At 43.1% G+C, this 23,716-nt stretch overlaps 1 protein-coding gene and 1 pseudogene across 7 annotated transcripts in view; both read left to right on the forward strand.

The window, feature by feature from the left end:
• MME (membrane metalloendopeptidase) overlaps window positions 1-23,716 on the forward strand; it is a 493,355-nt gene that overhangs the window by 213,459 nt on the left and 256,180 nt on the right. The gene's annotated exons all lie outside the window — the stretch shown is intronic.
• Window positions 20,893-22,073, forward strand: LOC144792682 (eukaryotic initiation factor 4A-I pseudogene; annotated as a pseudogene).

The raw sequence follows: 23,716 nt of genomic DNA on the forward strand, positions 1-23,716 counted from the left end.
ACTGCTACCAACCCACGCATACTGGCATCTGGTGACAGCACTGTCTTTTTACAAGCATCAAAATGCCCCATAGTAGGCATACCGCCAATAATCTCCCTGATGCTATTAAAAACGAGGGTACACTCTTCAGACCAAATTAACTTTGCACTCTTCTTGAGCAACAGTCTTAGTGGTAGTGACAGACTTGCAAAATTGGGAACACACTTTGAGCAAAACGCAGCCAATCCCAAAAAAGATTGCACCGGGTCTCTTTTTACAGGTAAAGGTGCCTTCACAACGACTTCAACCAATTCCAATTTGGTGCTAATTCCCTCTCCAGGGATCTTATGTCCCAAGTAGTTCACAGAAGTTACTCAGAATTTGCACTTCTCCTTCTTCATCACCAAACCTGCATCTTATAATCAATGTAAGACCTCCAATAATGGCTTGTCATGTTCTTGTTGATCCTTTCCATGAACCAGGATATTGTCTTGAAAGATAAGTAATTTATGCAATCCTTCCAACACTTTGTTCATGACTCTTCGAAAACAAGCAGCTGCAGATGCTAGCCCAAAAGGCATATGAATACATCTAAACACACCTAAAGAAGTCATAAACAACGTGAGATGCCTTGAATCCGGATGAAGCAATACTTGGTGGTAAGCGGAGGACAAATCCATAGCACTGAAGAATTTTGCATCCTTGATTAAGGCTAAAGTTTCTGATATATTCTGCAGGGGCTGTCTGTCAACCCAAATATGCTTTTTTGTTTTTACAGAGTTTTATATAGCGCGAACTTGACCCAAATCGGGTATCAGAGCACTTTACATAGCACCAGTTGCATTACATGAGGACACATTCATTTTTGTTAGGCACAGGGAGATTAAGTGATTTGCACAGAATCACAGGATGATCAGTGTCATTGCCGAGACTCAAACCCAGTTCCCCAGATTAGAGGTCGGACGCCCTAGCCGTTAGGCCAATCCTCTCCCTTGACTGTTGCTTGTTGAGCCCCCGCAAGTCCACACACATGCGAATCCCTTTTTCCCCATCTTTGGATACTAAAACAACAACTCTGAACACTTAGGGGAAGATTTACAATAACTGGCGCATCCCTGCATATCAGCAGGGATGCGCCAGTTAATGTGCGCCACGGCTCCACCACCATGGATGCGCTGCATTTACAATGCGGCGCACCATGTGGCAAAAATGGCACAGATGCGTCACACATCTGTGCCGTAAAGGTGGCGCATTGCTGGGGTTGCATCTCAAGCGCGACACAGCTCCAGCAATGCTCTGGGGGTCCCAATCTTTACAATGCTGCGTCAATCCTTACGCCTGCTTCAAGCAGGCGCAGGGTTTTGACGCAGGATGGGCTCAAAAGTGACTGCGTGAAATCTTGTAGATTTCACTCATCCACTTTTAGAAGGCGGTCCTGTGCCGGAACGTCCCCCTGCACCGGACGCCTACTTCTGGCGCAGGGCTTGACAACGTGAAGCATCTCCCAGATGTGTTACGTTGTAAATACCCCGCACCATGGCGCCTCTTTTGCGCCGCTGCTGCGTCACAAAAGTGATGCAACGGCGGCATAAAACAGGCGCAAGGAACTCGTAAATCTGCCCCTTAATCCCGTCAATCACACCAGCTCCTAATAGTCTCTTCAACTCACAATCTAAGGGCTCCATTATCATGTCTGGTATCTTCCTCACCTTACTCACAAAGGGCTGAGCTCCTTGCTTCAAAATAATTCTGTGCTTAAACTTTTTGAGCAACCCCAATTCATTATTGAATACTTTGCGAAATTGCGAACACAGGTCATCTGGTAATTGACCAGTAGACAATAGGAAAACTTTTTCAGGTGTATTGGGATTTAAAGTAATCTCCATGTCCCTTTGATGTCGCCACCCAGGCAGATTATCACCCCTTTTCGCCACATATATTTTTCCTACCGTCTCCCTTTCTCTAAACTGTATTTTTAGCACCAGGAAACTAAGCACATCAATTTTGACACCACCACGGTATTGATATCAGGTGGGGATAATTCAATCTCATCCTTTCCAAACACAACCTCCACATTCTTGTCACCAACCATAGTGTAAGGTGAACCAGAATCAGCCAACACTGACAATTGTTACTCACCTACCAGAATTTTGCATTCGGGAATCTCCAACCTATCACCATCTACCACGCCATCCTCTCAGTCACTCAAAATATACTTCTTCTCTTCTTCCACACAGTGTATAACGTATCCTTTAACACTGAGGCACACATGTGCGCAATGCCCCTTTTTGCTAAATTTTTTACATGTGGCAAACCTTGCAAAGCAACCAGGACTACTAGACAAGTGGCTTTTACTCATACATCTAAAACTTTTAAGGATACTCTTGCTGCGCCCAGTACTCAAAAGTTCAATATCCACAAATTTCTGGTTTGCCTCACTATTGAATTTTTTTTTACCTCACAGTTTTTTCACCATCTTTCTTGATTTCATGTACAATATTCTCTTCCAAGAAAGTATCTTTGATTTTGTCCCCCCTCATCTCTAGTACCCACATGTTGGTGTTCTCCATGCCCTCCACAATAGCTATGGTCTCTTTTAAATCCGGATTTTTTTGCAAGAAGGTTTTGCTGAACCTTGACATCATTTGAGCATCTAACTATTTGATCTCTTATTAGAGAATCTGTGAGCTGTTCAAATTCATAAGTGCGTGCCAGCGTTTTTAGGGTTGCAGCATAGGTAGAACTTTTTTCCTATTTGCCTTGTACCCTTGTAAAGAACTTATGTCGTTCAACATAACATTTATCTTTGACCCAAAATGCCTCTCGAGCATCATGACAGACATATAAAAAACATTATCCGGTTCACCTTCACCACGGCCCAAAACAATTTCATCAAAACTTTCATACACATATCTCCCTTCAATTCCCAAATTATGTAACATCACAGCTTGCTTCCTCAATGCAGAAAGGTTTTTGCCACCGATAGCAATTAAGTATGAAACAAACAAAAGTTTCTATTTGTTCCATAGCAAAATATATATATATCTATATATCTAGATATCTATATATTATATATATATATATATATATATATATATATATATATATATATATATATATATATATATATATATATATATATATATATATATATATATATATATATATATATTCTATTCTATTCTATTATTCTATTAAAATTATTTGTACCGCGCGCTATCACCATAGGTTTCTTGGCGCTCAAAACAGTAACCAGTGACCTAGGGAGGGGAGTTAGTCGAAAGCAGCTTGAAAAAGCAAAGTTTTTAAAGATTTTCGAAACAGCTCATATTTAGGGCAAAAACGGAGAAAAGGCGGCAAGGAATTCCAGGTCGATGGGGCCAAGACCGAAAAACTCAGACCACCATGTTTTTTCCTTTTAAATCGGGGGACATCCAGAAGGTTGAGTGACGCAGAGCGGAGAGCTCGAGAAGGGATGTGACGAGACAGAGTTGAGGATATGAACAGAGGGGCTGCGTTCGAAAGTGCCTTAAAGGTGGTGCATGCCAGTTTGAAAGTGCAGCGCTTCGAAACGGGGAGCCAGTGAAGGGAACGGAGAAGGGGGGTGACATGTTCATATTTGGGCAGACGGAAGATCAGCCGGGCAGCCTGATTCTGCACCAGCTGAAGTCGGTGGAGGTGACAGGCGGGGATTCCAGCATACAGACTATTAGCATAGTCAAGCCTGGAAGTTATGAGCGCGATGACAACTTGAATTAGTGCTTCTTTAGTAAGGAAACGACTGATCTTGCGAATTCGCCTGAGGTGAAAAAAACAGGCAGATGTCACCGCGTTAATGTGCGGCTTCATGGAGAGATCATTGGAGATGATCACCCCCAGGCTTTTGACAGAGCTCACCGGGGTGGGTGCTGACCCCAAAGTGGTGGGCCAGAAGGTGGCATTCCAAGGATGCGAGGGTCCTCCTACCAGGACAAGCTCTGTTTTTGTAGGATTTAACTTTAAATGACTATGATACATCCACTCCGCAATGGACAGCATAGTGGACTGAAAATCGATGCGGGAAGACGGATGAGAAGTGATGGGGAAAATTAACTGAAGGTCATCAGCATAATTAAGGATTGTGACTGGGGCGTTTCGAAGGGAGGCTAAAAGTGGCTGGAGATACAAATTAAACAGGAGAGGGGAAAGTGCAGAACCCTGGGGTACACCACAAGGAAGGGAAGTGTAAGGAGCGGAAAAAGTGGAAAGATGAACAGATTGAGAACGCTGATGAAGGAAAGATCTGAGCCAGTCAAGGGCCACTCCCTGAATGCCAGCGTTATGGACACGGTCGATCAAAATAGTATGATCGACCGTGTCGAATGCCGCTGAGAGATCCAGTAGGACAAGGGCTTGAGAGATGTTGTTATCAGCACCCTTCCTGAGAGTGTCCATGACTGCTACTATGACCGCCTCGGTGGAGTGGAGGGGTCTAAAACCTGCTTGTTGAGGATCCAAGAAAGAGGATTTCTCTACAAACGAGCTCAAGCAGCGGGTGACATAAGTCTCCAGGATCTTTCCTAAATATGGAAGGAGGGAGATGGGTCTGTAATTACTAAGTAGGGTAGGGTCAGCATTTGTTTTTTTTAGAATCGGTAGGACTGCAGCTTGCTTGAAGGAAGATGGAACCTCCCCAGAGGCAAGAGAGTTGTTTAGCAATGCTAATGGGGGACCTGGGCATGCTAGAAAAGCCTCTTTCAAGACTTGCGGAGGACAGCAGTCACTGCGGGCGCCAGAGCTGACTTTGTGGAGGAGAGAGACAAACTCTTGATGCGAAATGGGTGGAAACTCCGTCAAGGTACTAGTGTTGGTAGGGGGGAGAGGGGGAGAAATGGAAGAGGCCGGAATCGGTATGTTGTTTTTAATTATTGTTATTTTCTCTGAAAAATAGGTGTTGAGCGAGTCACAGAGTGTTTGGGTAGGTAAAGGTTGAGGGGTGACTCTGTCTGGGCGGGACAGCTCATTCACGATTGAGAAAATATCCTTCGATTTATTATTAGACTTCAAAATTTTTTGAGAGAAAAATGCCGTCTTGGCTGCTAGGATGGATACTTTATAGGTTTTTAAGGTCTCCATGTAAACGAGCTTAAGCTGAGGATCGTAGTGGCGCCGCCATCGGCGCTCCGATTGCCTGAGCGCAAGTTTGGCTGCTTTAAGTTGGTCAGAAAACCAACATAGAGCATCATGGGGGCGCTTGGTTTTTATTTTCTTAAAAGGGGCTATATATATAACTTTCCCCAAGATTGCACTGGAAAGTTGTTTGAAATAGTTACCACATGGATATTCCTTGAGGAAATGAAAAATACATGTTCATGCATTTAAATGCACAGTAATGAACAAGAGTAAATGTGCAGCCATACACAAAATTTACTATATGAAGATTACCAGTACTTCTTGTGTGCGCGTCACCGGGCTGCTTTTAGAGATCCAATGTAATAATTGACAACGAAAAATAAAAGTAAAGTTCCTGGGCTCTGATATCAAGAAAGGTGAGCGTGTCACCGTGCATGCTCAAGATGATGGACAATAGCCTGGAAGTGGACTCCGATATCAAGAAAGGTGAGCGCGTCACCGCACATGCCCATAAATGATGATTTATAACCCGAAAGTCAGAGTGAAGGTGAATGCATCACCACGTAATTTCGACAACCCAAAATTATGAATCCTCAAAATCATTCACCCCGCAGGGAAAGGTTAACTCCACCGCTCTGCAACTCGTTGTTTCTTCGCAAACCGGGAGATACGTGCACAAAACTGCCTCACCAGAACCTTGATATCGCTCACCTTGGTGAAAACCCTGCCACTGTCACCATGGAAATCCTCTAAAGCTGTGACACAGCCAGCCTAGAAGGCCCCACTCCTTCAAAGTGACAGGACATTCTGGCATCAGCTATTGCAGCTTGTTTTTGTTCTCCAAGGAATTGGATTCTCTCCTGCCCACCTACGTTGCCGAAGACGCCAGGGATGCTGCCAGGAGCAGCTCGTGACTTCACGGGGAGCCGTTTGCACTGACAAGTCGACTCACAGCCCGGCTGAATCGTTGACGCAGGTTGGGAGCGTTAAGGGGACCCAGGGAGGCCTTAAATCATCATTTCTGTCTGGTCTGCTCAACTCCATACAACGCGCCTTTCCCCAGTAATTTTGCTCACGGCACCCACAGCCCAAAAAAACTGCATTCTGGGACTTGGAGTTTCACATAGGTCGCAGTGGCAGTGCGACCATGTGACTTGGGGCTGAACTTTGACCCTCCAATGGGGGAGAGCACAGGAGACCTAAAAGGCGGGGGCGGAGCTACAGCCGGACTTACACCGGCATCTGAGGAAGGCCACAGTGCCGAATGCATCATGCCCATGCTGTTTCTCATTAAAGGCTTTCTCTGCTGTCCCCGATGTGTGGCCTCTCACCTTCTTTATTCGGAGTGGTGTGAATTGGATATTTCGTGCGCCTGCCAGAGGCGTGACAGAGGCCCCGCTCCTTCAAAGTGACAGGAGATTCTGGCATCAGCTATTGCAGCTTGTTTTTGTTCTCCAAGGAATTGGATTCTCTCCTGCCCACCTACGTTGCCGACGACACCAGGGATGCTGCCAGGAGCAGCTCGTGACTTCACGGGGAGCCGTTTGCACTGACAAGTCGACTCACAGCCCGGCTGAATCGTTGACGCAGGTTGGGAGCGTTAAGGGGATCCAGGGAGGCCTTAAATCATCATTTCTGTCTGGTCTGCTCAACTCCATACAACGCGCCTTTCCCCAGTAATTTTGCTCACGGCACCCACAGCCAAAAAAACTGCATTCTGGGACTTGGAGTTTCACATGGGTGGCAGTGGCAGTGCGACCATGTGACTTGGGGCTGAACTTTGACCCTCCAATGGGGGAGAGCACAGGAGACCTAAAAGGCGGGGGCGGAGCTACAGCCGGACTTACACCGGCATCTGAGGAAGGCCACAGTGCCGAATGCATCATGCCCATGCTGTTTCTCATTAAAGGCTTTCTCTGCTGTCCCCGATGTGTGGCCTCTCACCTTCTTTATTCGGAGTGGTGTGAATTGGATATTTCGTGCGCCTGCCAGAGGCGTGACAGAGGCCCCGCTCCTTCAAAGTGACAGGAGATTCTGGCATCAGCTATTGCAGCTTGTTTTTGTTCTCCAAGGAATTGGATTCTCTCCTGCCCACCTACGTTGCCGACGACACCAGGGATGCTGCCAGGAGCAGCTCGTGACTTCACGGGGAGCCGTTTGCACTGACAAGTCGACTCACAGCCCGGCTGAATCGTTGACGCAGGTTGGAAGCGTTAAGGGGACCCAGGGAGGCCTTAATTAATAATTTCTGTCTGGCCTGCTCAACTCCATACAACGCGCCTTTCCCCAGTAATTTTGCTCACGGCACCCACAGCCCGAAAAAACTGCATTCTGGGACTTGGAGTTTCACATGGGTCGCAGTGGCAGTGCGACCATGTGACTTGGGGCTGAACTTTGACCCTCCAATGGGGGAGAGCACAGGAGACCTAAAAGGCGGGGGCGGAGCTACAACCGGACTTACAGCGGCATCTGAGGAAGGCCACAGTGACAAAATGCATCATGCCCATGCTGTTTCTCATTAATGGCTTTCTCTGCTGTCCCCGATGTGTGGCCTCTCACCTTCTTTATTCGGAGTGGTGTGAATTGGATGTTTTGCGCGCCTGCCAGAGGCGTGACAGAGGCCCCGCTCCTTCAAAGTGACAGGAGATTCTGGCATCAGCTATTGCAGCTTGTTTTTGTTCTCCAAGGAATTGGATTCTCTCCTGCCCACCTACGTTGCCGACGACGCCAGGGATGCTGCCAGGAGCAGCTCGTGACTTCACGGGGAGCCGTTTGCACTGACAAGTCGACTCACAGCCCGGCTGAATCGTTGACGCAGGTTGGGAGCGTTAAGGGGACCCAGGGAGGCCTTAATTCATCATTTCTGTCTGGCCTGCTCAACTCCATACAACGCGCCTTTCCCCAGTAATTTTGCTCACGGCACCCACAGCCCGAAAAAACTGCATTCTGGGACTTGGAGTTTCACATGGGTCGCAGTGGCAGTGCGACCATGTGACTTGGGGCTAAACTTTGACCCTCAAATGGGGGAGAGCACAGGAGACCTAAAAGGCGGGGACGGAGCTACAACCGGACTTACAGCGGCATCTGAGGAAGGCCACAGTGCCGAAATGCATTATGCCCATGCTGTTTCTCATTAAAGGCTTTCTCTGCTGTCCCCGATGTGTGGCCTCTATATCTATATATCTATACATCTATATATATATATATATATTCACTGAAAAAACCAAAGGTTATAGACCATATATAGTTAGGAATTAACATTTACAAAACCTTGAAAATTCACTGAAAAAACCATAGGTTATAGACCATATATAGTTAGGAATTAGCATTTACAAAACCTTATTTTACTCACACAAAACCATTGAAATTCGCATATATAGTTAGTTGCACTAACTATATATCGCGCACCCGCAATCCACTGCTGATCATGTCACATATTACATCATTCATGACATGGTCAGTGACATCACTGATGACATCACTGATAACATCTCAAATGACATCACTGATGACATCTCAAATGACATCACTGATGACATCACTGATGACATCTCAAATGACATCACTGATGACATCACTGATGACATCTCAAATGACAACACTGATGACATCTCATTTGACATTACTGACCACATCACTGATGACATCATTCATGTGATAATACGATGAACCTCTTCAGACTCTAATATAACCTTAGATACCCTCAGTGTAAACAGACACTCACAGACTGTCACTCTTCCATGGAGTTACTCACACACCTAGTCAGTCATGCAAAGAATCAATCACACCTCCATTTCCTCAACTATACAGTTATACACACCTTACTTATTCAAACATATACTAACACATATTTACTCTCTTATACAATCCCTGATACAAGTTCACAATGATCCATACAGCCACTCACACATTCACTGGCTCTTATGCACAGTTATTTATATATGTCAACTCTCACATGTACTGTGTTTTACATATGTACTTACTTTGACATGTAGCACTGAGATATCCATTCACTCACCAATACACTCATGCACACAGTCAACCGCCCATACAGCTGTTTCCACATGCACTTTTGAACCCATACATCTAGTGAATCAACTGCTCACACATCTATGCACAGAGTCATACACCTCCCAGCCACCCACACACACACTCAGTCTCCCATACAAATACTTGGGCAACCAATCAATAACCCATATAGTTACTCATATAGCTACTGATCAACACAAGCAGCAGTTTACAGAACAACAGACATAATGATGCACAAATTAAGACAGTTTAGTCACTAACCCATGCACTCAGTGAGACACATTTAATCACTCACTCATACAGTCAGTCATGCACCTACTAAATCCTTCATCCAGACACTTATACATCCACTCATTCTTCAATATGTAAGACATATTTTAACTTTACAGAAACATACAGTCACTGGATGTTGTCATCAGTGATGTCATCAGTGATGTCATTTGAGATGTCATCAGTGATGTCATCAGTGATGTCACTGGCCATGTTATGAATGATGTAATATGTGACATGATCAGCAGTGGATTGCGGGTGCGCGATATATAGTTAGTGCAACTAACTATATATGCGAATTTCAATGGTTTTGTGTGAGTAAAATAAGGTTTTGTAAATGCTAATTCCTAACTATATATGGTCTATAACCTATGGTTTTTTCAGTGAATTTTCAAGGTTTTGTAAATGTTAATTCCTAACTATATATGGTCTATAACCTTTGGTTTTTTCAGTGAATTTCAATGGTTTTTTAATAGCAAATATCAAAAGCTGTAAAATGTATTCTTCTTTTAAAGGAAAAATATATTTTATATGTATTTAATATAATTTTTTTATGTATATACATTTTTTGAGGGAACGAATTTATCAACTATCATGCTGAAGAAGAGTGTGGGGAAAAAAAACCAAAGAGGAGGACTAAGAGGAAAGAACAATCAGTTCAAAAATACAATTGCTTTAAAGCATGAAGTGCTTTTCCACACATTTACATTTAAATAACCCATATTAGAACATACAAAATATCTACAGAGGAGATGGTGTACATTGAATTTTAGACTCTTCATTGGTACCTACATGTTGGTACTTACAACACCCACACAACACAACAACCGGGACGCTGTCACAGATATATATATTTTTTTGAACGTTAATTTCTCAAAATCCACTGGAGCACATATCTTGAGACCTAGCAAAGGCACATCGGGCAAACAGTCTCTACAATTTTGCCAACTTTCATAGAAATCCATTCAGCCGTTCGAGCTAAAAGTGAGTCCAACCGCCCTATGGAAAACTCAATGTTAAAAACACGTTTTGGGACCCCCCTTTTTTCTCGGCCCCCGCTTTCAGGGGACGCTCAGAAACAAAATGTGCCATTTTCCTGAAAATTTTAGCCAATTCCGTCCATCAACGCCAAAGTTATTCAACATAGAATTTTCAGAAATCCCGATTCGAAAAAATCCTAACTATATATATATATTGATTGGAATAAAGTGGTAACACTTAATACATTTAATTTGAAAAGGAACAAAATGAGGGGTTTCATTTTGCCATAGAAATGTTATATATATATATATATATAACATTTCTATGGCAAAATGAAACCCCTCATTTTGTTCCTTTTCAAATTAAATGTATTAAGTGTTACCACTTTATTCCAATCAAGATGACTTCAGGTGTGCCATACTTTTGTCATAAGTAAGACTGTTAGCGTTCTAGTTGTTCTTTAGAACACTCTGGGACATTCTGTCATTGGGCTATAGTTGGGCTACATCTGGCTGATATTTAGGCTACATTTGTTTTTTTTTGTCTCTGGTGGCCATCTTTGGGCTACATTGGGCTACATTGGGCTACATTGGGCTACATTTGGGCTCTAACATATATATAGCCCAATGTAGCCCAATATATATTTTTCAAAGTTAATTTTCGTAAAAACCACTGGAGCATATATCTTGAGACATAGCAAAGGCACATCGGGCTACCAGTCCCTACAATTTTGCCAAGTTTTGTGGAAATCCATTCAGCCGTTCGAGCTAAAAGTGAGTCCAACCGCCCTATGGAAAACTCAATGTTAAAAACACGTTTTGGGTCCCCCCTTTTTTCTCGGCCCCCGCTTGACGAAACCCCCCCAAACTTTCAGTGGACGCTCAGAAACAAAATGTGCCATTTTCCTGAAAATTTCAGCCAATTCCGTCCATCAACGCTAAAGTTATTCAACATAGAATTTTCAGAAATCCCTATTCAAAAAAATCCTAACTTTATATACCTACTGGCGACTGCCAGTAGGTAATACATATATATATATATATATATATATATATATATATATATATATATATATATATATATATATATATATATATATATATATATATATATATATATATATATATATATATATATATATATATATATATATCTTTCCCCAAGATTGCACTTGAAAGTTGTTTGAATTAGTTACCACATGAATATTCCTTGAGGAAATGAAAAATACATTTTCATGCATTTAAATGCACAGTAATGAACAAGAGTAAATGTGCAGCCATACACAAAATTTACTATATGAAGATTACCAGTACTTCTTGTGTGCGCGTCACCGGGCTGCTTTTAGAGATCCAATGTAGACAACGAGAAATAAAAGTAAAGTTCCTGGGCTCTGATATCAAGAAAGGTGAGCGTGTCACCGTGCATGCTCAAGATGATGGACAATAGCCTGGAAGTGGACTCCGATATCAAGAAAGGTGAGCGCGTCACCGCACATGCCCATAAATGATGATTTATAACCCGAAAGTCAGAGTGAAGGTGAATGCATCACCACGTAATTTCGACAACCCAAAATTATGAATCCTCAAAATCATTCACCCCGCAGGGAAAGGTTAACTCCACCGCTCTGCAACTCGTTGTTTCTTCGCAAACCGGGAGATACGTGCACAAAACTGCCTCACCAGAACCTTGATATCGCTCACCTTGGTGAAAACCCTGCCACTGTCACCATGGAAATCCTCTGAAGCTGTGACACAGCCAGCCTAGAAGGCCCCACTCCTTCAAAGTGACAGGACATTCTGGCATCAGCTATTGCAGCTTGTTTTTGTTCTCCAAGGAATTGGATTCTCTCCTGCCCACCTACGTTGCCGAAGACGCCAGGGATGCTGCCAGGAGCAGCTCGTGACTTCACGGGGAGCCGTTTGCACTGACAAGTCGACTCACAGCCCGGCTGAATCGTTGACGCAGGTTGGGAGCGTTAAGGGGACCCAGGGAGGCCTTAAATCATCATTTCTGTCTGGTCTGCTCAACTCCATACAACGCGCCTTTCCCCAGTAATTTTGCTCACGGCACCCACAGCCCAAAAAAACTGCATTCTGGGACTTGGAGTTTCACATAGGTCGCAGTGGCAGTGCGACCATGTGACTTGGGGCTGAACTTTGACCCTCCAATGGGGGAGAGCACAGGAGACCTAAAAGGCGGGGGCGGAGCTACAGCCGGACTTACACCGGCATCTGAGGAAGGCCACAGTGCCGAATGCATCATGCCCATGCTGTTTCTCATTAAAGGCTTTCTCTGCTGTCCCCGATGTGTGGCCTCTCACCTTCTTTATTCGGAGTGGTGTGAATTGGATATTTCGTGCGCCTGCCAGAGGCGTGACAGAGGCCCCGCTCCTTCAAAGTGACAGGAGATTCTGGCATCAGCTATTGCAGCTTGTTTTTGTTCTCCAAGGAATTGGATTCTCTCCTGCCCACCTACGTTGCCGACGACACCAGGGATGCTGCCAGGAGCAGCTCGTGACTTCACGGGGAGCCGTTTGCACTGACAAGTCGACTCACAGCCCGGCTGAATCGTTGACGCAGGTTGGGAGCGTTAAGGGGACCCAGGGAGACCTTAAATCATCATTTCTGTCTGGTCTGCTCAACTCCATACAACGCGCCTTTCCCCAGTAATTTTGCTCACGGCACCCACAGCCAAAAAAACTGCATTCTGGGACTTGGAGTTTCACATGGGTGGCAGTGGCAGTGCGACCATGTGACTTGGGGCTGAACTTTGACCCTCCAATGGGGGAGAGCACAGGAGACCTAAAAGGCGGGGGCGGAGCTACAGCCGGACTTACACCGGCATCTGAGGAAGGCCACAGTGCCGAATGCATCATGCCCATGCTGTTTCTCATTAAAGGCTTTCTCTGCTGTCCCCGATGTGTGGCCTCTCACCTTCTTTATTCGGAGTGGTGTGAATTGGATATTTCGTGCGCCTGCCAGAGGCGTGACAGAGGCCCCGCTCCTTCAAAGGGACAGGAGATTCTGGCATCAGCTATTGCAGCTTGTTTTTGTTCTCCAAGGAATTGGATTCTCTCCTGCCCACCTACGTTGCCGACGACACCAGGGATGCTGCCAGGAGCAGCTCGTGACTTCACGGGGAGCCGTTTGCACTGACAAGTCGACTCACAGCCCGGCTGAATCGTTGACGCAGGTTGGAAGCGTTAAGGGGACCCAGGGAGGCCTTAATTAATAATTTCTGTCTGGCCTGCTCAACTCCATACAACGCGCCTTTCCCCAGTAATTTTGCTCACGGCACCCACAGCCCGAAAAAACTGCATTCTGGGACTTGGAGTTTCACATGGGTCGCAGTGGCAGTGCGACCATGTGACTTGGGGCTGAACTTTGACCCTCCAATGGGGGAGAGCACAGGAGACCTAAAAGGCGGGAGCGGAGCTACAACCGGACTTACAGCGGCATCTGAGGAAGGCCACAGTGACAAAATGCATCATGCCCATGCTGTTTCTCATTAATGGCTTTCTCTGCTGTCCCCGATGTGTGGCCTCTCACCTTCTTTATTCGGAGTGGTGTGAATTGGATGTTTTGCGCGCCTGCCAGAGGCGTGACAGAGGCCCCGCTCCTTCAAAGTGACAGGAGATTCTGGCATCAGCTATTGCAGCTTGTTTTTGTTCTCCAAGGAATTGGATTCTCTCCTGCCCACCTACGTTGCCGACGACGCCAGGGATGCTGCCAGGAGCAGCTCGTGACTTCACGGAGAGCCGTTTGCACTGACAAGTCGACTCACAGCCCGGCTGAATCGTTGACGCAGGTTGGGAGCGTTAAGGGGACCCAGGGAGGCCTTAATTCATCATTTCTGTCTGGCCTGCTCAACTCCATACAACGCGCCTTTCCCCAGTAATTTTGCTCACGGCACCCACAGCCCGAAAAAACTGCATTCTGGGACTTGGAGTTTCACATGGGTCGCAGTGGCAGTGCGACCATGTGACTTGGGGCTAAACTTTGACCCTCAAATGGGGGAGAGCACAGGAGACCTAAAAGGCGGGGACGGAGCTACAACCGGACTTACAGCGGCATCTGAGGAAGGCCACAGTGCCGAAATGCATTATGCCCATGCTGTTTCTCATTAAAGGCTTTCTCTGCTGTCCCCGATGTGTGGCCTCTATATCTATATATCTATACATCTATCTATATATATATATATATATATATATATATATATATATATATATATATATATATATATATATATATAATATAAATATATATATAAATATATATATATATATATATATATATATATATATATATATATATATATATATATATATATATACACTGAAAAAACCAAAGGTTATAGACCATATATAGTTAGGAATTAACATTTACAAAACCTTGAAAATTCACTGAAAAAACCATAGGTTATAGACCATATATAGTTAGGAATTAGCATTTACAAAACCTTATTTTACTCACACAAAACCATTGAAATTCGCATATATAGTTAGTTGCACTAACTATATATCGCGCACCCGCAATCCACTGCTGATCATGTCACATATTACATCATTCATGACATGGTCAGTGACATCACTGATGACATCACTGATAACATCTCAAATGACATCACTGATGACATCTCAAATTACATCACTGATGACATCACTGATGACATCACTGATGACATCTCAAATGACATCACTGATGACATCACTGATGACATCTCAAATGACATCACTGATGACATCACTGATGACATCTCATTTGACATTACTGACCACATCACTGATGACATCATTCATGTGATAATACGATGAACCTCTTCAGACTCTAATATAACCTTAGATACCCTCAGTGTAAACAGACACTCACAGACTGTCACTCATCCATGGAGTTACTCACACACCTAGTCAGTCATGCAAAGAATCAATCACACCTCCATTTCCTCAACTATACAGTTATACACACCTTACTTATTCAAACATATACTAACACATATTTACTCTCTTATACAATCCCTGATACAAGTTCACAATGATCCATACAGCCACTCACACATTCACTGGCTCTTATGCACAGTTATTTATATATGTCAACTCTCACATGTACTGTGTTTTACATATGTACTTACTTTGACATGTAGCACTGAGATATCCATTCACTCACCAATACACTCATGCACACAGTCAACCGCCCATACAGCTGTTTCCACATGCACTTTTGAACCCATACATCTAGTGAATCAACTGCTCACACATCTATGCACAGAGTCATACACCTCCCAGCCACCCACACACACACTCAGTCTCCCATACAAATACTTGGGCAACCAATCAATAACCCATATAGTTACTCATATAGCTACTGATCAACACAAGCAGCAGTTTACAGAACAACAGACATAATGATGCACAAATTAAGACAGTTTAATCACTAACCCATGCACTCAGTGAGACACATTTAATCACTCACTCATACAGTCAGTCATGCACCTACTAAATCCTTCATCCAGACACTTATACATCCACTCATTCTTCAATATGTAAGACATATTTTAACTTTACAGAAACATACAGTCACTGGATGTTGTCATCAGTGATGTCATCAGTGATGTCATTTGAGATGTCATCAGTGATGTCATCAGTGATGTCACTGGCCATGTTATGAATGATGTAATATGTGACATGATCAGCAGTGGATTGCGGGTGCACGATATATAGTTAGTGCAACTAACTATATATGCGAATTTCAATGGTTTTGTGTGAGTAAAATAAGGTTTTGTAAATGCTAATTCCTAACTATATATGGTCTATAACCTATGGTTTTTTCAGTGAATTTTCAAGGTTTTGTAAATGTTAATTCCTAACTATATATGGTCTATAACCTTTGTTTTTTTCAGTGAATTTCAATGGTTTTTTAATAGCAAATATCAAAAGCTGTAAAATGTATTCTTCTTTTAAAGGAAAAATATATTTTATATGTATTTAATATAATTTCTTTATGTATATACATTTTTTGAGGGAACGAATTTATCAACTATCATGCTGAAGAAGAGTGTGGGGGAAAAAAACAAAGAGGAGGACTAAGAGGAAAGAACAATCAGTTCAAAAATACAATTGCTTTAAAGCATGAAGTGCTTTTCCACACATTTACATTTAAATAACCCATATTAGAACATACAAAATATCTACAGAGGAGACGGTGTACATTGAATTTTAGACTCTTCATTGGTACCTACATGTTGGTACTTACAACACCCACACAACACAACAACCGGGACGCTGTCACAGATATATATATTTTTTTGAACGTTAATTTCTCAAAATCCACTGGAGCACATATCTTGAGACCTAGCAAAGGCACATCGGGCAAACAGTCTCTACAATTTTGCCAACTTTCATAGAAATCCATTCAGCCGTTCGAGCTAAAAGTGAGTCCAACCGCCCTATGGAAAACTCAATGTTAAAAACACGTTTTGGGTCCCCCCCTTTTTTCTCGGCCCCCGCTTGACGAAACTCCCCCAAACTTTCAGGGGATGCTCAGAAACAAAATGTGCCATTTTCCTGAAAATGTAACCCAATTCCGTCCATCAACGCTAAAGTTATTCAACATAGAATTTTCAGAAATCCCTATTCAAAAAAATCCTAACTATATATACCTACTGGCGACTGCCAGTAGGTAATATATATATATATATATATATATATATATATATATATATATATATATATATATATATATATATATATATATATATATATATATATATATATATATAAATATATATATATATATATATATATATATATATATATATATATCTTTCCCCAAGATTGCACTGGAAAGTTGTTTGAATTAGTTACCACATGAATATTCCTTGAGGAAATGAAAAATACATTTTCATGCATTTTAATGCACAGTAATGAACAAGAGTAAATGTGCAGCCATACACAAAATTTACTATATGAAGATTACCAGTACTTCTTGTGTGCGCGTCACCGGGCTGCTTTTAGAGATCCAATGTAGACAACGAGAAATAAAAGTAAAGTTCCTGGGCTCTGATATCAAGAAAGGTGAGCGTGTCACCGTGCATGCTCAAGATGATGGACAATAGCCTGGAAGTGTACTCCGATATCAAGAAAGGTGAGCGCGTCACCGCACATGCCCATAAATGATGATTTATAACCCGAAAGTCAGAGTGAAGGTGAATGCATCACCACGTAATTTCGACAACCCGAAATGAATCCTCAAAATCATTCACCCCGCAGGGAAAGGTTAACTCCACCGCTCTGCAACTCGTTGTTTCTTCGCAAACCGGGAGATACGTGCACAAAACTGCCTCACCAGAACCTTGATATCGCTCACCTTGGTGAAAACCCTGCCACTGTCACCATGGAAATCCTCTGAAGCTGTGACACAGCCAGCCTAGAAGGTAATGCGCATTACAAAGACTACCATCAACACACCCTCCCAAGCGGGTCCACACCATGAGCAGCCAATTTGAAAAATAACACCAGTTGAATCTTGTAGATGGGTGCCGATGCACGCCGCTATTCATAGATTGTCAGAGCTTCTTTCAACAGGGATAACACTACCAATCTCTAAACATTCTGTAAAATACCTTAAAATCCACACATCTCCCTGTAAGACGATAAGTGATGAAAATTTTGAACTTGCAGCTGTCCTAGTGGGTCCATGGGGAAGCTGATGGCCCTCACATACCTCTCCCCAGCAGGCACTCATTGCCAATGATACGTTGAACAGCAAGACACATGAAGTTCCTTTCCAAGTATTTATTTGGTTAGCAGTGCACAGACCATCAGCCCCTGCAGCAGACATTCAAACTGTCTCTTCCAACGCCTCCAGTCCTCCAGCCCAAGAACAGCCCACTGTGCTGTCATTGATGGCTTGTCGAACTTCCCAAAAGTTGCCTGGCAACAGTGACCAGCTGAACTACCCTGCAGAGGCCTCAGCCTAGATACATAACCCATTACAGGGTGTTACCCTGAAACCGGTCCCAGGATGCTTGTTTCCAGCTCAGGGAAGACCTGGCTTGGTAGTTCGGACTAGACTGTTCCCATGAGGCACAGGGCCAAGATTGATTTGCATATGGCTGAGTCTAAATTGGGGTTACTAAGTGAGCTAAAGAACGATGATGGATTTAACCCAGATCTGGAACTGGGGATGAGTGTCTGAAAAGTTTCAGCGCTCCGTCCATCATCTCCTTGTGTTTGCTTTACAAAAATGCAGGCAGTTTCAATGAATCTGTGCCTGTCAGCAATATATCTATAATGACACATTACACATGTGAATAAAAAGCAGTGTATGTCAGCTTTATTCTACAGGCAAAATCATGGGTAAACGACAGAAACAGCTGTGCCTGTCAGCGCCATGAAAATGGGCTGGTTTCTTTTTCTTCCTGAGGTAACCGCCTTCCCTTTGAATTGACGGCAAGATGCCAGTTCGAAAAACACATGCCTATTTTAGGAAGGAGATGGCAGGAACAAATGCACTCGACAGTGGGAATAAGGTGGGCAGGATTATGTAGTAACACTCCTCAGATATGAAGAAAAGGGGCCGGCTTGACAAGAGACGCCCTTCTCTAATCTGGAAGAAAAGAACCGGAACAGATGTGCCAGTCAGCGTGATGAACTGACCCCTCGAAGACAGGAAGGGGCCGTCTTGGAAGGTAGGGAATGTCTTGCAAGTAGATTAGGTAGGCAGCAAGATACATCTTCAGGTAATTAAGATAGATTTATTAAGATAGCACAGCAGAAGCATTACACCTCCCCAGCTGACCAGACCATCAACTGCCAAGACTGGAACTTTCACATACCAATTAGAACACTCATAGGTACTATGGGAGGTTAGGAAGATAGAAACACAAAGGAGGGACTACTGACTCCAAGTAGCCATAATGAAGGAAGCACAAATATACAACAGAATGCCCTTCTCAGGATGTGCTAGCCACAGGGCTGTTCCAGCAGAGAGACAGCCAAAGGCGATCTCGCTCGTTACTGCCTCTCAGAAACACACAGAACTTTGTCTTCACTTCACCTGTACTGCAATGGACACCATGATAAAATCCACGTTGTTAGGGGACATCGCACCACACCATAGGAATGGAGGAAGTATAAGTGGAGCTTACAAGCAAGCACACTTTTGCAACTCCTGGCAACGCCAGCAAGTAATAAAGAGAGGAGAAGAACTATGAATACAAAAAGAACACAGTAGGGTGAATGGCATAGGGCAGTTAGAGGGGCTGAAAGGAAGGAGTCAGCGGGTTAAGGAGGCTAAGAAAATGAGAACTATATGGCAAAAGGTTTAGGAAATGAGGAATAAGGTCAAACATGAGATGGGTGATCTCAAGTTAAAAAGAGACAGAAATGTAGGTAAAGAGGTAACTCAGAAGTAAAGTAGAATTATTACAGAAAGAGTGATGAAAGAGCAGAATCGTGAGATGATGGGGAGGATAACCGGAGTACATGAAGTTCCAGGTACAAAGATATTAAGCAAGAGGGCATGGAAAGGGGCTATTGGAGTGAGAGGAATCAAACTGAAAGAATCTAAAGGATTTTTGATGAGAAAGGGCAGATGTAGTGTAGTGTGGGAAGGTAGACATAGTTGATGTGATGGATTTAAAAAGAGGAACTTAGATATTTGCAATATTGAAAAATGTGCAAAGTTTTTGAGGAATTAGAGCATCTAATTCAACTCGTAGTAAGTTCCAGATGGTGCCAGATGGTTCCAGCTTATTTCTAATGATGTAGTCCAACTTTAATGTAATGGAGTTTGCTTGTTCTGTGATGAATGTGCTGAGAGTGTTCTAAAGACTGAGGACTTGCACAAAATGGATCATACCCACTTGGTTTTCTCATTGACCCTGTAATACAATTAGTTCACATACTACAAGTCTGTCTTTACAGCAAAAACATCACTGTTTAGGTCAAGTTCTGGAAACTGTGAAAATCCCACATTAGCTATTCAAAGAATGAAAAAAGTCGCAAATATTCAACACCACCCCCCACTTCAAACCAGATGTGCTATCATTAAAATTCCTACCAACAGTATCTTGGTGATGGGCAATCCTCTGCTTCTCATTGCTTATCCCACCCAAAATGATATGCACAGACCTGCAGTTGAAGGCATATCACAAATCGATAGGTCCTATCTTTTCTGGCATAGAAAACCATGAAACTGTGCCTATTGTAATCTAGAAGTTAGACAAGTTGGTCACAGTAGTGGGTATTTCTCCAGTATGCGATACACAGTGCAGAATGTAAGGAATCAATCGATTTTTATGTTGTACTTCAATAGCCTCTGTTTTTGTGATGCAGCGTCCTGTATACCATCTAGACAGATATACAGCTCTGCTATGACACTTATGTACATCTTGATTGCCGCAAAATATGTGAAATTATTCACATTAATATTTAAGATGATACACAGGAACTTCCTGAATTTTAGTTTTTAATTGTACATCCGTCATACCATTTAGAGACCCTCGGCTGAAACGTTCTGAAGCATGTCGGCGAGCTACGAAAACCGCACTAGAGACAATGGCCGAAGGTATGGAGCCGGACTGCATCATCGAGAGTAACTGGAATGAAGTTGTCAATAGTCTCTTCTTCGAGGAATATATGCCTATGGTTTTGAGAAACCTTCCGCCATCCAGCAGCGAAGCCATTCTTCCTTATATCAAGGGGCATGATGTCATTGCACAGGCCTAGTCTGGTACTGGGAAGACTGCCACGTTTGCCATCTCCATTCTTCAGCAGGTTGAGCTGGACCTGAAGGCTACCCATGCTTTGGTCCTGGCGCCTACACCTCAGTTGGCCCAACAGATCCAAAAAGTGGTAATAGCTCAGGGAGACTGCATGGGGGCTTCCTGCCACACCTGTATCGGGGGCACCAACGTGAGGGCGAAAGTGCAGAAGCTGTAGTCGGAAGCTCCCCACATTATTGTGGGCACCCCTGGGAGCGTGTTTGACATGATTAACCGACAGTACCTGTCCCCCAAATGCATCAAGATGTTTGGGCTTGATGAAGTGGATGAGATGTTGAGTGCTGGGTTTTAAGACCAGATCTATAACATCTTTCAGAAGCTGAACAGCAACCCACAAGTAGTGCTCTTGTCTGCCACCATGCCCGCTGACATCTTGGAGGTGACCAAGAAGTTCATGCGAGACCCCATCCGTATCCTGGTGAAAAGAAGAAGCTGACCCTGGAGGGTTTACAACAGTTTTATGCCAATGTGGAGCAAGAGGAGTGGGAATTGGACACCTTATGCGATCGTTAGGAAACATAGAAAATCACCCAAGCTGTCATCTTCATCAACACGCAGAGGAAGGTGGACTGGCTTACTGAGAGGATGCATGATGACCATGATTTCACAGTTTCCGCTCTTCTTGGAGATATGGACCAAAAGGAGCGGGATGTAATTGTGCGTGAATTCCGATCCGGCTTTAATTGTGTGCTGATCACTACAGATTGACATGCAGCAGGTCCTATTGGTCATCAACTATGACCTGCCAACGGACCGTGAGAATTGCATCCACAGGATTGGACGAGGATGGGCACTTTGGTAGGAAAAGTGTGGCCATCAACATGGTGACAGAAGAGGACAAGCAAACCTTGAAGGACATTTAGACATTCTACAATACCACCATTGAGGAGATGCCCATGAACATGGCTGATCAGATCTAAGCTTCCTCCAAGAGGGCTTGCTTGGTGGACCATCGAGAAAAGGAGAGGAGGAAAAGAACCCTGAAGTCTTTCTAGCATGGCTGTTTCATGTTGTGACTATGTGGAGAATGGTTTTGTTCTTTTGATTTGAATAAATATTTCAGAATGCAGCCTGTCACTAGGAACTTCAGTATTTTCTGTCCTTGAGTGTCTTGTTAACGTCTAGTTAAATTACAGACTGAACACTAATCGTGCTAACAATTTTCAGGGACACAATGCAAAGATTTCGTACCTCCAGAACTGGTGCTTATTACTGCTTGAGTTCAACTACCTCAACAGTAGTTATTGCTCCCTCCCTGGTCCAGTCCCACCAAGCATGGACCAAACTCTTGCCCCTAAATTGTCCCCACTCGAACCGACAGATTACACCTGTTTAACCTCCAGTGAGAGCTAAAAGATGAACCCACATGGCCAACTGTATGAACTTTGTACTTGTTTTTGTATTATATTTATTGAAGATAACATGATTAAAGTTTTTTGCGACATATAATGAAGAGTGACATTTCCTATTTTGATCTATGAATTCTTCCACTGACTTTTGAGAGTTTTAATTTTTGACCAGGTGGGGGCCAAAGAACAGATTAATAAACCATTTACATTTTGAAGAAAAGTGAGAGTAACATTGGTGAGATGAAATGACATTGTTTTCTAAGATCTTGCCATGATGCAATCACTCCTGATTTGCAATTTTGATCACCGAACTAGAGGCATGTATCAAACTTTATTTCAGTCTCAAACAGGCCAATTCCAAGAATTGGGCTGTCTGCTACCGCAAAAAGGAAAGTTGGTATGTCTCAAACCCAAACTGCGATTCGGCGGCACATTACCAAATCTCAATTTTGTTTTGCGACCAAAAACTGATTCAGTATTTGGAGGGGGCGTCTGTTCCTTATACCGAATCGGAATAGAATGTATTAATGTTTTGCTACCAAATAGAGAATATTTGTGATTTGCTATTTCGTATTCGCAAACACTAATGTAGTCAAGTATGTTTTAAACTTTTTGCGATGCCCAGTGAGTGACAAACAGATTTATCTCATGAATATTAATGAAGTAGGTCTCAGGGATAACTGACATAATATCGATTACCAAAATATCCCCATACACAAACATCGATGTCAAAAATATCGACATCCTATCTTTACAATGTGAAATATAAAAATATCAAAAAATAATATCGATGTAAATAATATTGATGTCAAAAATATTGTTTTTGTATATGTAGAAATAATGTTAAATACATTAAATAATAAAATGATCCAAACAAAATGATTTAGATGTGATGTACAGATTAACAAATATAATAAATAAATGTTATTTAAAAAATGTATGTATACACAGAAAGGGGTGGAGAGGAAAAAGAAACTAATACAGAACCATCTGAACAGTGACACATAAGTGTATTGTGAAAAACTGCCCTCACTCACACACAATGTGTGTGACATGCTTCATCATCGGGTCTGCATCGACGCCCAGGCGTAGCCACACACTGAGCGGAGCATAGGGAGGGGAAACATAAAATACAGAAACAGAACTCAACACAAACAACTAAACGTGACAACAGTGTTCACGACACAATATAACAAACCAGGACTGGGTACAGT

Source organism: Lissotriton helveticus, chromosome 11 (assembly GCF_964261635.1).
Source record: "Lissotriton helveticus chromosome 11, aLisHel1.1, whole genome shotgun sequence".
In the NCBI taxonomy this organism is placed as follows: domain Eukaryota; kingdom Metazoa; phylum Chordata; class Amphibia; order Caudata; family Salamandridae; genus Lissotriton; species Lissotriton helveticus.